This window comes from Spermophilus citellus, assembly GCF_964194105.1.
Source record: "Spermophilus citellus genome assembly, chromosome: 1".
Lineage (NCBI taxonomy): Eukaryota > Metazoa > Chordata > Mammalia > Rodentia > Sciuridae > Spermophilus > Spermophilus citellus.
Genome location: NC_138182.1, coordinates 112,785,411 through 112,803,231, shown reverse-complemented (window position 1 = coordinate 112,803,231; position 17,821 = coordinate 112,785,411). Strand labels below are relative to the sequence as shown.

Genomic DNA, 17,821 nt, shown 5'->3' with positions numbered 1-17,821 from the left:
TATTATTTAGAACATTAAAAACATTTTTTTCTGAAATGTGGACTGAATAGGAACAATAAACAATGAAAACATAATTGGACCATCAATAATCTAATTCTTCACTTCACACACAAAAAAAAAGAAAAAAGAAAGAAAGAACAAAAGAAAGAAGCAGAATCTCAAACTGAGAAGAAACTATTCTACCATCCAGTGATAGAGTCCCCAGGTATTTACAAAAATCTGGACCTTTAAAGCCTATAATTTGTAAACTATAACCCGGCATGACAAAGTAACATCCCAGAAAAACCCACCATTCTAATGTGGCAATATACAGTTTGATTAAATACAGTTAATACATTGAATATTTAAAGCTTAATTAGTATTTTATTTTTCTAAGTGAAATATTATTCTTCTTACTGAATCATTGCTAAGAATGTATCTCATAAAGACATACGCTATTGCCCTCCTAGACTGTAATTTACATTTTTAATATTTGTGATTTGCAATTAGCACTATCATTACCTTTTATTTGGGGAGGTATATTAAATCAGTACTCTTAAAATTTTAAGAAAAATCCATATTTTGTAATGTTCTTCCTAGAGTTTATTATAGTGAAATGTATTTTACTATCTGCCAAAACTGCTCTCTTTTACAGCAGAAGATAAATTGTTCTTTATCTCTGAGCAGTGCCTTTTTGCCATAGCCAGTGGGATTCAATACCACTGATTCTTTTTACAATCTTGGTTTAGAAAATTAAAGAAACTCAAGTAGCACTGCTGCAATCCATTCATAGCTAATACATCTTGTCGCGCATGGCTGAGGACAAGTGCCCTCCAGATTAAATTTTGCTGCTCAGCACCCTGCATTTTCATAAAATATAGTCCTTACATAGCTCCATTAATATCCCAAGCATGTGGTTTAATTTAAACCAACATGCTTGAGTCACCAACTTAAATAAAATGTTTATAATGTTCCAAACTATTTTATAAATCTACCTTAAAATAAAACAAGCAAACACTATAATTTCAAATGAAATAAAATGATATCTATACTCATTGACAAGTAGAGACTTCTTCAGGGAGAGTTTACTGAATTAACTTGGAACCAGGTATTTGTAACTATTAACCTGTGACAGAGAAAGCCTCTATTGCCTGCTTGGTCTAAGTCAAGGTGCTGGATAGACTATCCTGCTTCCCAGTCTCAGGGCCAAAGCTGCTGAGTTATTTTCATTATGAACAGCCTCACCAAAAAGTTACCTTTTTTTTTTTGATGCTGTCTTTGAGTTCCATGCTACACCACACCATTTATAATCACAGATTAATGGCAGTCTTTGATATGCATTTTGAAAAACAAATCTTCATAATAACAATTTATATTTGAGTTTAAAGGAAATCAAGACAGAAAGGGAAACAAAATGGACAAAACCAATCCCACTGGGGAGTTACTTAGTGTGTTGTATACACATACATGTCTTCTTAATGGTTCTTGGGAGTTATTTTTATTTTATGTATTATTTTTTGGTGCCACGGATTGAACCCAGGAATGCTTAACCACTGAGCCACTTCCCTGGCCCTTTTTTAAAAATTTTCTTGAGACAGGGCTTCACTAAGTTGCTAAGGTTGGCCTTGAACTTTCAATCCTCCTGGCTCAGCCTCCCAAGCCACTGTTCTTTGGAGTTATTTATTGTCATTATTAACATACATGTGGATTGGTTTTCCTCTAAGAGGCATCATCTGAAATCTACAAGAGCACTTTATACTTATATGTGATTACTAAAACAAACCATTTAAAATAATCATCTACTGCTACAAGTTTCTTGTGTGTGTGCATGTGTTTGTGCATGTGTGTGTGTGTGTCTCTGTGTGTGTGTGTGTGTGTTCTAGTCTCAATATAATCTATCAGATGATTCCTCATAATGATAAAAATTTACTTTAGGAACTACTAATAGAACTTTTGGCCACATAGAAATATAGATGAGATAAAAATGAAACTAAAGGTTAAGGAGAAAGTATCCATCCATATTCTAATGACAAGTATATACAGTTATTAATGTCTGTAAACCAGTTGGAAGGGTATTGTGATCTTTTATTGTTAGAAGAGTATGAATAGAACATCAGGCAAACAGGAGTCTGTGTGTCTGTTGGGAATTTGAAGGAATCACACCATATGGTTTATAGGGAGATCTACTGAATCATCATATAAAGCTTTAAGTAAACCTTCAACTAACATGACAGCAATATTATAAATTTAATTGAGGCACCATATACACAATGTTGAAAGTATCAAAGGTCATCAAAAATATCAAAAAAGTAGTGGAATCCATATAAATCAAAACAGATAGTAAACAAAATAATTTAATGTTTTAAAGTGCTTTAATAATTGTATATCATATACAGTTATGTCAATGTTTTAAATTAATTTTCACATGAATATCAAAAGCCCTTTAAAATTTTTTTTCTAATAAGAATGACAGGTAATTTCCTAAGAGCAGTCTCATGACTTTAGCTATTCACATCACACATAATTATTAGTTATTCAGGTACATTAGCAGATGTATTTTTTGCCTCTGTAAAACATTTAACCAAAATGTTAATTCTATAGACATATCAATTTGATTGATATGTTAGATTAATATAATAGAAAACAATATTAAATTGAAATTAATGCTTAGAAACACCATTTCTTTGTTAGTAAGAAATAAAAATGTATGCTTTATGGATTAACAATACCATTGTTTTCAATTTAAGTAGAATGCCAAAATTAAATATACTCTCCCACATAGATATCTGAAGGCACATTTTTATTTTAGTTACTCAGTTATAGGTAATTCATTAGTAATTATCAGCAGGCACATTTCATGTAGTGAGAAGTTATGTGTCACTTAAATGCTCACATAAAAACTGTATTTAGTTATTATAGTAACTCTAGAAGTAAAGCACATAAACACACACACAGCTTGGACACATACATATGTGCATGCAAACACACACATACAACCAGAGTATTAGAGAGGTTAAATTAACTTTATTAAGCAAATATATGTATTATGTGATAGAGTTGCAATATGAATGCATATATTTTGCTTTCCTTCTTATCAATTTGTTCTTAATATAGCTATGTTTGACAAAAGGAATTTGAATTTCCCATTTACGTACGTGTTATTTTGGATAGTGTATCGATATTTTCTACATTAGTAAAACATTTTAACATATTTTATTAAGTTGAGGGATTCTAATTTACTGGCTTCTTGATGCTATTGATTAAAGAAATGACGATTAGGAAAAGAGAGGAAGGAGAAATAAAAATTTGTGCACTGTAAATTTTATTTCCTGACTATAAAGACCAGGATAAATTCTTTATATCAGATAACTTTGAATATTTTATATTCCTCTTAAATTCAATGTGTTCTTCAGCTAAGGCCTTGAAGAATACTCTCATATGGTAACAACATAATGCCAGTTGTTATTATGCGTCTCTTTGATAGTATGTTTACTATCTATATTAGTTCTTATGTGGGGAGAAACTATGTAAAACATGGATATATCACTTAAGCAATGTTACTTTGCCATCTCATGTGGGTACTAATTTATGATTTCACTAATCCATTGAACAAATATCATTTCTTAGGACCTGCTTTGATGACCATTATTTTAGTGACTCAGAATATAGAGATAAATAAAATGCATCGAAGCACATGAATTTTATATCCTCATAAAGTGTCAGAAAGAAATAAGAATTGCTGCACAAGTGACCTTCTAAGAGAATATTCCTAGAGTATTCAAAAATATAAACATATATGTAAAGGAAAAATAAACCAATATGTTTTTATACTATCATAAAAATACAGTTTATCATTTGAATAGTGAAGCTATTTTCCTAAAGAGGAAAAATGAGATAGCATCAATTACACTTTTGACAAATTATTATGAATGGAAAAATGTGTTACATTTATGAAGTATATTTTTGTGTTAAGTTATGAGGAAAAGAATCACTACTCAATAAAAATATATTTATGGATTTAAGACAAATGTGAAATGAAAAGTACAAGTTAGAACCATTCCTGTCTTGTTTTGTTCTTGACTGCTATGAAGACCTGAGTTAAAGCCATTCGGAACTGAAGTATTTATTATGACTTGATGGTCTGACTGTTGTTTAAAGAAAATCTAGGGCTGGGGATGTGGCTCAAGTGGTGGCGCGCTCGCCTGTCATGCGTGCGGCCCGGGTTCGATCCTCAGCACCACATACAAACAACCATGTTGTGTCCAGCCGACAACTAAAGAATAAATATTGGAAAAAATATTCTCTCTCTCTCTCTCTCTCTCCCTCTATCGCTTTCTCTTTAAAAAAAAGAAAAAAAAATAAAGAAAATCTAATAGTTGTTCAATTCTGATTAGAACAATAGGAAACTTGCTCCCTAAGGTTTCTGTGTATTATATACAGATAGTATACACTTAGAAAACATTTCCTAAGATGATTAAAAATAGCATAAAGGACTCTTGTATAAGCGGAAGCCTAGGAATACTATCTTGGATATCCTATACAAATCAATTGTATGGCCTTTAAATAGAAGAGTTAAGAAAACTCATTTTTTAAAGTACAAGCACTAAAAGCAAGAATATGATTCATTTTAATCCAGTTAATGAACTATTGCCAAGAATTAAACAATGGTATTCCACCAGTGTGATTAACCTACAGGCTATGGAGAATATGGACATAATACAGAAAGGTCATTTGTTAGACAAAAAGCAAAGAAAATTTTATGCTACAGATATTGAGAACAAGTCCAACCTTCTTGATCTCTACAAGTTCATAATTTGTGGATAACACTGCACCGTTAGAAAGGTTCATCTTTGAAACTTAATTCTAGTATTTTGAAACACCCGTGTAGTAAGAGAATGGCACAGAATGGCTAATGCGAGTCCCTCCACATTCCTTCCATGAGAGTAGGAGATCAGCGCTCAACCTCAATTTAACATTCCTTTAGCTTCAGGAACCAAAACAATTTTAATGCTCAGAACGATTTGAATGTGTGTTGGCATTGAATTCTTCCTTATGCATTGATTAAATTAACCTCACTGAAGCCTTCTGAAGGAAGGCCACATGAAGCATGGAAATTCAGGATAGTCATCAAAAGCTTGTGCTAAGCCAGCCATGCTTGAATTTGTAAAGTGGCTCCATCATCACTCAGTATCTTTATGCATTAGTTACTCAGTCCTCAAAAGAGGATTTAAAAATTGTGTCTACCCTGACAGAATGGTGGACGTTAACTAAGGCTACACATGGAAAGCTCTTAGCACTGTACTTGGCTGTGGCTCATTAAATATTAGCTGCTATTATTATATACTACTTTTGAATTGTGTGTCATATATAATTAAATATCTGTATATCTGTAAAGTTTAGGGTTCTCATCCTCCCTCTATTGGTCTCCCTCTCCCTTTTCCTGAACATTCAATAAGAAGAAATTCAAGGAACCTCAAAATCTTATAGCTTGAACCTAGGAAAATATAGTAAACCCTAGAGTCATTTGTTCAAATATTTTGAATAGCAGTCAAAATGGTCCTGAATCATGTCTCAGGTTTAATTGATCAAATAAATTAAGTTAAACACAACTATTTTTAAAAATAAACATTGAATACTGGACATATGTCAAGTACCATTCTGGGATCTGTTTTCTATTTTATATATAATATATATATATATATATATATATATATATATATATATATATATATATATATAAATATATATATATATAATATATATAAAATAGAAATTATATATAATTTTTTGAAGAACTAGTATGAATTAGACAAAAATGTTCCTTTGGTGACAAAAATAATAGCCCTTGCTGATAAGATTTTGAAGGTTAAAAGTTTTATCACTAAAGGCTGAGCTCTCTCTAGAGGGGAGAGATACCACCTGGAAACTTGCTAAGGATGAGGATAAATCTGCAGTAAAGTCTCCTCAAGCTAAAGGGAAAAGCACTGGAAACCCCAGTGATGCCTTTCTCTTGCTATAATATCTGGCCCAGGCTTTCCCCCTCTTGCTGTCCTCTTGAATGGTTTAAGGATGTGCATTCCTCTAGTCAAGAATTAATGAAATATTCAAGATGAACCAAAAAAGAAAGTGTGTTTCCAGTGCACTTAGATTGGTCACCTACAGTGATGGTATCCTAAGTCCAGAATGATTGGCCACAGAAAGAGGTTTTCTTTGAAGCATTGAATAAGAGAGAAAAATAAAAATCAGAAGAGAAAGGTGAGTATTGCTTTCTCCTAGGGGGTACAGATCTCATAGAGCATACCAAGGACTATGCTATTAAAGGATTGAAAACAATCTTTGTGCAGAAGTTTTCAGAGTTTTCAGCATTCTTCTGATATGCTTATCTCATTGCATTTTCAAAGAAACCCTTGCAGTTTTAAAATTTCCACTTTAAAATAAGGTAGCAGGTTCTTAATACAGAACATGACACAATTCCAAGAGTTATGCTTGGAGAACTATGATGGCTCAGATTGAGAGTTATGATTTAAATAGCAATTGCATTTGAATTTATTGAGCTTGTAAATGTGGGATGGAATAATCTATGTAGTATCTTAAGCCCTGTTACAAAATTACAAAATCACCTCACCCTGTCTCAGTTCTTTGTCTACTAAGTAGAGAATCTGAGATTTCAGCATTTGTACTATATCACCTGGCCTGGTCCTTTTTTCCCCTGCTGCTGCCTCTTTTCAATGGTTTATGTTAGGCATTACCTTAGGCAAGAATTAATGATATATCCAAGAAGAATCAGTATTAAGTTATAAACTCTCCAATAAAAGCTACTTAGATTGAATAGGGAAGAGAACAGAAAAAAAATGGAAACATTGTGGAAATTCAAAGAATTATTTGTTTTCTTGAGAAACATATTCATGAAAAAAGTAAAAACTAGAGTTAAATTTATTATGATGAACTTTTTGAAAGTTGTGTAGGCAGTTGTCAAAATGTCATGTTAAATTTTATTTGGGCTATAAATCAACAGGTGGAGAATGATCTAAATGCTTTTATGTGATATTTTCCAAGTTATAGGTGGACAGGAATTACCTTGATTAGGAAGATTTTTTTTTTTTTTTGCTGAATAGAGATAAATCTACTACTTTGTTTTCTATGATACATTTCCAGAAATGTATCATAGATTGCATAATCACAAATTACAGAATGAGTAATAACTTACTGCTTCTATTGATCTTAAGGGTTGCAGCTAGCATTTGGTATGTATTTTAAACTAAAGCCTTATAGTCTGTGATATTTTATATTTCATATTAAGTTAGATCTAATAAATTAAAACATTTGCAAGTCCAGAATAGTGCATGTATTTTCTTCACCTATAGAGGGGAAAACAGTATATGTGTCACATCTAATCTGACCAGTGATGCAAAGATTTTATTTATTATCCCAGTTGCATTGCATGAAGGGTCCAACATAAATGTGGGTCTTCGTACTTCTCAATTTATTATACAGTTGAACAACATTTTAAGAAACATCCACATAGTAATCTGAGAGTAATTCCCACCAGATTCTGCTTTTCGTCTCAGCTTCTGACCTAATAAAACATTAGACATATTTTATTTTTTTAATCTATCTTCTCCTGGCTGGTGACCTCAAGTAGGAAACATAATTTTAATGGTAGAAAACCCTATTTAATGCATGGAATCATTTCAATGAATTCCATTTCCATTTGTGCAGTTCTTTTTGTACTTATCACTCAGCCTTTCTACCACTCTCCTGGGGAAAGGCAGCCCTTATTGTTTCTCTCATTTTGAGACCCTGAACAAGTAATTGCTAAGTTTATGAAGTCAGTCATAACAGGTATATTCATATTTGATTGATTGTTCTGGAGAGTTCTGCCACTGGATTATACCATATTATGTTGAACTCTTTGACAGTCTTCTCTTTATTCACAGTGCTTTAGAATAAAGGGAAATATATCTCTAAGACTACTTAATTTAATAGGCTTTAATTCTAAACATGATGCAAATTATGGTCTTTTCCTTTAATAATTGCATAGGTATAAAGATTTATTTAATTGGTGACAAAATGATAATAACAATATTAGTAATAAGTTTTGGAAGAAGGAAAGTGAGAAAAGTAAAAGGAAGAGGTGCAAGTACTGAAAACCTGCTGTGTGCCAGGCTTTGTTCTCATGCCAATTGCTTTGTTCTCATTGACTCTAATCTTCACACCATTAAAATGTGGTGTTTGCCATCCTCACTTTAAAAATAAGATATTCGATGTTCAGGGAGCTTAAGTAACCTGCTAATCATAATAAAACTAGTATAATAGCTAGCATTTGTTGAGCATACCCTATGTACTATAATTGAGCTAAGCAACTTTTTCTGTTATTTCATTTAATACTCAAAGAAGCCTGCGAGGTGGGCATTGTTTTTATCCACCTTTAGATATAAAAAAACAAAACAACAACAAAACAAAAAAAACACTATCATTACAGAATTAACAGCATTGACAAACTAATAAGTATTTCAGCATACATTCAGACCTGGAACTTGAACTTAGTACCTAGCACTAGGATCAGATGTTTCCTAATGATCATCTGCATATTCCAGGATAAAACTATAGTATGACAGATCTAAAGGATATCAGTGAATTTTGTACCACTAATGTGTGATTTGAGCTATGCCTAAAACACAAGAAAAAAATGGAATAATCATAATGAAACTAGTATAATAGCTAGCATTCCACTTATCCAAGAAAGCCAAAGCTACTGATTTAGGTCTGTTACCTAGTTGCTCATCTGTCCAAATCTGTCTCACCTTCTGTTATTTTCAATGCATCACAGGAGGCTTCCTAACTGTGTTCAGTGACTCAGGATGCAGCCATTTATTGTTCTTTCTCTCAAGTCTGATTTACTTTGCAGAGCTATTAATTCATATGGTTTATTCTTTATTGCATTCCTTATTTCCTGAGCTTCCTTTTCAGTCTTCTTGCACGTTTCTTTTCAATTCTGGCTCTCTTTATTGCTAGTGTTCTTTTCTGGTACTTACTTTGCCAACTGCTTTTCCATCACCTCCTTTCAGGTGTCTTCTTGCTCACTGTTCAGAACACACTTTATTTTTTCAGTGTTGTTACTATTGCTGCTACTGCCTCACAGAGCATTGGGGACGAAGCCCAGTACTCAACTGTTTTAGTTTCTTTTATTCTTGCTCATAATATATGAAGCTCTGAGCTGCTCTTAAAGCCCCATCCAACACCAGCCTTAAAAGTTTCCCCCTCCCACAAAGTTTGGGTACTTTTCATAATCCCAGACTGAATGAGAGCTCTACAAAGGGAAGGTGTATTTGACTGTCAAGATCACTAATAAAAAGCTTAAAGAACACAAATAAAATTTGTCCTTGGAAGCATCTTAAATATGACTGTCCAGTTATAGCTCAATAAAAAGTTAAAAATTGTTGGATGTTCTTTTCATATGTCATTTACATCCATGCTGCTTTGTCTACATCTATGCAGGTCCTTCTATTTGGGATATCCTCTTCCAACATCTTTCTCCATCCCTATCTTCCACTTAAGAAAATATCACTCAGACCTGAAAGCCAATATCAAATGTCAGATCATTCGTGAAACCTTTAATGAGCTTCTCTTCCTGCTGAAGAAATAACATCTCTTCAAGTCCTTGTGCATGTTATATACCCCTGAAATCACAGAAATTAGCAAATTGCACTCAAAAGAAGCCTGTGAGGTAGGCATTGTTTTTATCCACCTTTAGATATTAAAAACATAAGTAAAACCAAAAAAACAACAACAAAACAAAACACTATCATTACAGAATTGACAGGATTGAAAAACTTAGTATTTCAGCATACATTCAGACTGAAATTTTTAGGCAAGTAGAGATAAGTTAGGGTACTACAAATAACTATCACCAACAATAAGTTTTGAGGTCTCTAGAGACATTCTTACTATCAAACTCTTAGCACCTGGTATTCAACATACACAGTTGATAATGAACAGATGCTTGAATATTTATTAAGTTTGTTAGATTTTCCAAGAAGCACCAGTTCAGGATTAGATTACAGTATTTGTCAGGGAAATATTTATGAGGGCTGAGGAAATTGGAACAGAGTAGGCAGGGAGAGACTTTAGATGGTGACACAGGTCCAACAACTGTAGGAGAGGCAGAAACATGGAAAATTGAAGGGGAAGAGGATCCTCAAAATGCAGCACAAGACTGAGACAGACTTGTCCTGGTTGTTGTGAAGTTTCTCAGCAAACATCAGAAGAAAACTCCAAAGTCAGGAAAATCACAGTTTTTATAACACCCATGCACAGCCATTCCCTAGAAGCAACCTTGGGAAAGCTTGGCCTTGGCATAATTTCCAAGTGGATATTTGGCCAGTATCTCTCTGCAACAGGATCTCTTAAAGAGAGGTTGCAATGATCCACTTTCCCCACTACCACTTAGTAGCTCCATAAGAATAGTTCTGTTACAGACTCATGTGGTTAATATATTGGAAAATGGGGGCTTACCTCTAAAATTTTTAAGCAGGTAGAGATGAGTTAGAAAAGAGCAGACCTAGATTTGTGTCTTATTTTTAGTACTTAGATGCATAATATTTGTATGTAACCATACCCTTGTACACCTCAATTTTCTTTTGTATATTATATTAAAACTTTTCTGTTTTTATTTTAAGGGAAATATAAATTGGCAAAAGCAGACTGTATATATATATATGTATTGTGTGTGTGTGTGTTTGTATACCTCTCTATATGTGGTTATATACACATATATTTAATAAATATGTAATTATACAATTGTTACTTTTCCCAATTCAGACCTTACAGAGCCAGATGTTAACCTTAGGGTTGTAAGGTAGATTTGGGCATAGATTCTTCTTTCATAAGCTGCTTCATTACTAATATTAGTATTTACTAAAAGAATCAAAAAGTAGAAATTGCAATGTTATCTTGTGATTGAAAATGAGAATGAAACATCCAGAACTTTGGACTGTGATAATTTACTCAAAGGGCTTAGAGATCCTTACTAAAATTTGAAATAATAATGATGATTATGATTATAATAGTAATAATAATAATAATACCTGAACATTTTTTAAAAATTCTGTATCTGATGCATTTTTGTAGTATTCTGTGTTCTGTTTCATCAGATGACTGAGTAAATCCTATTAAGAATGTCAATATAAAATTAATCTGTTAGGATAATAAAAAATGTAACCAATATATCTAATAAACGGGTAATTTTTAGAACTAGGGATTCTTCTAACCACAGGAGAAAAGGAAGTGTTACAATGTCGCTAAGCATGAAGAGCTGCAAGAGCCCTCAAGTCCATGAGTCATGGGTGTCCTGATTTAGCCTACTTGTTCATGCGAGCTGTCAAGGAGAATCAGTAGAGGGCAAGGGAAGTGCTGTGACAAGGTGCCACTGAGAAGAGAGCTAATTGGGATTCTGCAAACCAGTGGGTGTACGAGGTTCAGAGAAGAAATGGACCAGTTAATGGGCTATACTAGCTTTAGGAAATGACCATAAATATCACAAAATGCAATTGCGTATTGGCCAAAAATTAAGTGTCTGTATTTTTAAGTAAATTTAATTGTTAAGAATGAAATAATTTAAAAACAGTGGTTATTATTTTAACTACACATAATAAACGATTTCTTCAGTACTAACCTCTCCTAGTAAAAAATGAACAACAACAAACAAACAACAACAAAACTACCGGTTTGATTATATTAATTCTCTGTCTTTGGCTTTTTAAAGACTTCTGACAACTAGGTTAATACCATCCTTCCTAAATTTTAAGATACTGAGATTCTAGAAACTTATGACTTAAAGTCTACAGTTAGGACCTGAAATCAGCAAGGTGTGCTTAATCTCAGTGAGTCATTCTTGCAGTCCTCAAAGAAACTTTATTGTTGCTCCTTGTACTGTCTGTGTTGCAGGTGTTCCCTGGTGTTTTTTAAAAATAACCTATCAGTGTATTGACGATTTTAGATGTCTTGTACAAAAAAAGATATGGTCTACAATTACATTTAAATAATGCTGTTTTTCTAGAAGATGAGAATATTAATGCATTGAGAAGGAAAAGCTTATATGAATGATTTTTGAAGGAATTCTTATTTTGATATACTGTCCACATAAACATTAACATTATATGTAACAATTTATATAAAAAGAAAATAATTCAAAAAATGGATTGGTGTATGTACAATGATGTTTAATGTAGTATTAGTTATAATAATAATATATGTAAAAATAAAATGAATGTCCCATAATAAGAAAATGGCTAAACCCTAGTATATATAAACCACTGCAATGTGCTTGTGCCATTGCTTCCTAATCTCAGAGGGAGGCATTCAATTTAGCTAGAACTAGGCATTGTGTCCATCTCTGCTTCTTTACTCATCATATCACATTGCTTTTGCCTGAATTTGAATCATGACTTTGGCAATGGCTATGTACATCCCATGAGTAAGTTCCACACCTTCTCCTTGCCTCAGTTTCTTCATTTGGGAAATTGGAAAAAACAGCGGTATATATACTTTAGGCTGGCCAAGATCATATAACTACAACACATAAATCAACAATAGATGCTCCATGAGCATTAGCTTTTAACTATTGTGAAGACCATGATATAATCATTTCTGTAGTTATATGAAAAATGTTCAGTGAACCAATCTTGAAAATAACTACTCACTGTTCCCAACTATCATTATTTTTCCACTGAAATCTACCTTTTTTTTTCTTACAGACACTAACATCATTTATCTAAGTTTAACCAATTCACTTCCCTATTTCAGATCTCCCAGTTACAGGGCATGGTGGCACCTGTAATCCCAGCTACATGAGAAGCTGAGGCAGGAGGATTGCAAGTTTGAGGCCAGCCTGGGAAATTAGCAACACCCTGCCTCAAAATAGAAAAAGTAACAGGAGAAACAGGGCTAGGAATGTAAGGTTCCCTGGGTACCACACTACTAAAAACAAACAAATAAATAAAGAATCAATCAAAAACCCTGTCAGTGGTCTCCCCAGCTACCATGATTTATCCCTGCTACAACTACAAGCACATTCTTAACACTCTACCTTCTATTTCATGTTCATCTATCCCAAACTGTTTATTCTTTCCCTTGTAAAATGGCAGCCTTTGTTGTTGTTTTTAAGCCAATGCTAATATCTGTTTCTCTTGTGTCTAGCAATACACATCTGATGACCTTGATAGATTAAATTTTACTCATGCATTGATGTTTTAATTCAGCAATTTAAGTATTCTTCTAGAGCCAGACTTTAGTTAGGTGGTTCTTCTCAGGACCCTCTTGATACTGCTTGTCTATTTCTATCATTTCATCTACCACCTTGTATTTTAATTGTTTTGGTGTTCTCCTTCTTCATGAGAGTTGGAATACATTGAGGCCAAATTCTTAGGAAAAGGTATTCATCAAGCCTGACACAGTGTTTAGAGCATACCGTTTTTCTATAAATGCTCAGAAATAAATCTTAAATTGATACAATTGTTGTGATCTTTATAAAAGTACTTATGCGCAATTATATAGTCACACAAAAATATTTGTTTTATTTTCTGAGGTGAAACAAGGTACAAAATTTCATAGGAGTCCAAATACATACCATCATTAGAACTGTATAAACTAATCATAGATGGGGAGAAAACAGTTGACTTATGGAGAATTTCGATGTTGATTTTCCAATCAATTTCTAGAAAAGAGTTATTTAATATGTAATTTAGTACTGGTAAAATTTATGCAATTTTCTTAGAAAATCTTTTTTAAAGATTTTGTTCTTATTTTTAACTGTCTTCAGAGAAAAAGTATCCTACAGTATTCATAAGTTTTCATTTCCTTGATATAGATTAAGGTTACATAAATACATTCAAACAAATAACATATAAGTTGTATCCATAGTGCAGGACTGGCTTAACCTGTGAAATATATGAAACATTTTAGTTATTAAATATTTTAGTTATTAAGTATTTTAGTTATTACATATTTTACTTAAAAAGTGTAAAAATCATTGATAGAAAAACAGTTGTAATTTCAAATTTTAATATTTTATTCTATAATACTTCCCAAAACTATAATCAGTAATTTTGTTATAGATGGAGAATATCACTACTTATATTTAGATATTTTAAAGATTTCTCCTGCTTAAATGTATATCCAAAACATACTCCACTTATATTTTCCAACATATTATATTTTCCAGCATTTTTACCTCAATACTTTTGGTTAATTATTTCCTAGATAGTCTTGATATAATCACTTTAGTAGCAATTAGACGTTTATAAAGAGGAATGAACATGAAGTATTTTACCATTTAAGTAACTTTTGAAAACCATATCTGAAAGTGCAATCAAGCTACTAAACATCACAATGACAATAGAGAAAAAGGGGGAATGGACAAAACATTAAATGGGAGGAGGAGACCTCTGGTAACTTCTATTACTTTCCTTCTCGATAGGTTAAATTTGGATGATGATTAGCCATCATTAATCACTAATCATCCATTAGTGATTCCAAATATACAATATCTAAACTTATCATACACAGTTCTTAGTGGTTGAATATATTATACATATTGTACATAAAATGACTAAGTCTCAAAGAATTTAAAACAACTTGTCAAAACTGAGTGAAATCTTTCCTTCTAATTCTTTTTTCCCCATTATTCCACTTTACCTCTCTTAGATCTTGGTAATGCAATAAAACAAAGATTTAAGAATAAGAAATAAAAAGACTTATGTTTTCTATTTTTTAAAACTTAAAAAAACATAACTTCCTCCCTGGTCCTTTGATTCATCAACATTAGCATGCAAACTTTTCATTTGAAAAGAGTAACAAGGTTTCAAAAAACATACTTAGTATAAAAAGATCTTTGTTCTAATTTAAATCCAGACACTTGACTGAGTAGATGGCTTGAGGAATGTCATTGAACCTCTCAAGTCTCAGTTAACTCACCTATAAAACAGGATTAAACATGCCCAGTGTAGCAAAACTCTACAAATGGCAAAGAGAGCAGTGACTGCCAGACCTTCGGAGAGAAGAATGAAGAGACAAAGTACAGAGAAATTTCTGGGCATTGAAAGCATTCTGTATGATGCTATCATGGTGGAAACCTCTTGTTATACCTTAATGCCACTCCACAGATTGTGCACTCATAAGCATGAGCCCTCATGTGCACTCCAGGTGCTACAAGAGATTAACGTGGTGGGGCATTTTGAAGAAGTCTGTGCACGTGTGAGTGAGGAATATCTGGTAAATCTCTGTGTTCTGTACTCAATTATTTTGTGAACCTTAAACTCCTCTAAAAATAAAGTCTGTGCATGAAGTACAAGATTAGAAAATGTACAACTTTATACCAGTAAATCTTAAATAAAATTGACAGTTTTCTTAGGAAAAAATTGTCTGGGGTGCTCATGTCAAATGATTGTTGTGCAACAATATGAGAGAATTAGAATGTACTTAAATAATTATAGGCATTGTAGAGAGTTACAACTTTATTAGCATTGTCACTATCTAATTATTTTCATCTATCTTTTGTTATTTAATAGAATGGCAATAACAATCAAAATGATGTAATGAGAAATATAATGAAGATTTGAGCTGCAGATGAAACTGTTAGAAATTAAGTAGCCCAAAATATGATGGGAAAAATGTCTAGCCAATTACTCTAGACATTTTCCTTTAAAAAAAACAGCATTTAAAAATATATTAAGAAACACTTATATGATACTTCCTTACAATCTGGAATATTACATTAAATTATATTGCATAAAAATGATTTAATACCTGGGACATATGAATATATTAGTTTATACAGCAAAAGAAGTTGAAGTGTTAGATGGAGTTGAGATTGCCCAACAATTGACTTTGAGATGAAGAAGTTATTCAGGATTATGCTGGCAGGCCTAAGGTAATCCTAACAGTTCTTACAAGAGGAAGAGGAAGATAGAGGAGAAAGAACCAGAGATAACCAGAGAGACACCTACAGTTACCTGGAAGGACTTAGTTCAACATTGCTGATTTTGAAGATGGAAGGAAGATCCATGAAGCAAGAAATAGGGGAAGTCTCTAGAAGCTAGAAAGGGCAGGGAAATTAAGTCCACCATAGAACCCCCAGGAGAAATGTAGCTGTTTGATCTTAGTCCACTGATACCCACTTCCAATTTCTGACTTTGATAACTGTAAAAATTTGTGTTCCTTAAACCACTGAGTTTGTGATAAATTGTTATTTTGGCAGTATGACACGGACATGATATGCTTAGCATAACAGGAAAAGAATATAACAGCTTTTTTCATCTGTTTATGATGATGGCAAACAGGTTTTCTATCCCAATGTGAAGAGTGAAGGCACCTTTGGGTAAATTACAATTGATACTGGTGCTTTTATTTATGGAGAAGGCGAACATATACTTATTACTATTAGAATTATATTCATAAATTATAGCTGAGTAGGAAGTTTTTCAAACTGTCTATTAACAAGTTGCATGTTGGTGAGTGAGAGCTATATAATATTTTCTTAAAAAATTATATATTGGTGCCTGATGGAAGCACACGGAATTATGATAAAACATTAAAATATTTTATACAGAAAAGATGTAGTATAGGTACTTTCTTATACCTGTCTATGATACATTTAATGCAGGCAAACTACTATTTAGGATGATTTTACTAAAAAAAAAAAAAGAACTCACATTGGTTCAATTAAAAAACAAAGGACTAAATCATTAACATTCTGTAACTTACATCATGATGACCTCTTTACCACCCACTGATGATGATTATTTCATAATCCAAAAATGTTTTGTTTTAATCCACCAGTTTTTTCCTTGTGTTTCCTGTTAATAAAGTAATTTGAAATTACAAAAGTTTAATTATAGAAAATATTGGTTTCACAAAAAATCAGCTTTTCAATGACTTGATGTGTAGTTGTTGAAAGAATAGTTTTTAATACAAAGTACATTTCTCATAATTTTAGTATTTTGTATAAATATTCACAGAATAATGTTCTTAAGCTGGGGATTTGTGTCAGTGTTAAAGCACTTACCTGGTATGTGTGAGGCACTTGGTTTGATCCCAGTGTTCTTAAAATAGTTCTAGGTAATGTATTGACTTTTCTCTGTCAATCAAGAGGACTGAAATTGAATCTAAATAGAAGTTTAGTAACATTCAAGTGTGAAACACTAAGAAGAGCACAGAACCAGTTAAAAGCAGGGGAAATATTTCTGAACCTGGAGAGTTTACAATTTATTAGAATTTATACTTAGCATCTTGTAGAGATATTAAAAGAAGTGCAAACAAAAGAATCTTGTGTGGAAATAAAATCATTTTTATTATTGAGTATCAATAAATGTAAATCTGAATTCCTTGGTTAAACATCTAAAATTGGTATTACTGGTCCCACATTTTTATTATTTTTTCATATGGTGGTTTCAAGAGCTGTGTCTTTCCCCCTTCTACTGATCATTTGTGTTTAAGTCTTTCATTTGTCTTTCGCTCACCTCTAATTTGTCAGTGAACCTTTAACTGACATTTATTAAAGTTCACTAAATTTGGAAGCAATTCTCAAGGATTAGGAAGTGTCAGACATAATTTTATGCTAAAAACAATGGGTCAGAAAGGAAAGCCTCATCAGTATATATCCATTTAATGGAGAGTTTGGCATAAATTCTGGATCACATAAAAGCCCTTACAGGGGAGGAAAAAAGCACTATTTGCATATGGATAACCATTAGAGAATTTCTACTTCATTAACCTGTTGAATCCTGTAAAAGGTCAGAGACAGAAATAATATTAAAAACCATAAAGAAGAATTCAGTAGAGACAA

At 32.5% G+C, this 17,821-nt stretch overlaps 1 protein-coding gene across 1 annotated transcript in view; it reads right to left on the bottom strand.

Annotated features, from left to right (window-relative positions):
• The window catches only part of LOC308649827 (obscurin-like), a 520,968-nt gene that overhangs the window by 247,615 nt on the left and 255,532 nt on the right, over positions 1–17,821 (bottom strand). The gene's annotated exons all lie outside the window — the stretch shown is intronic.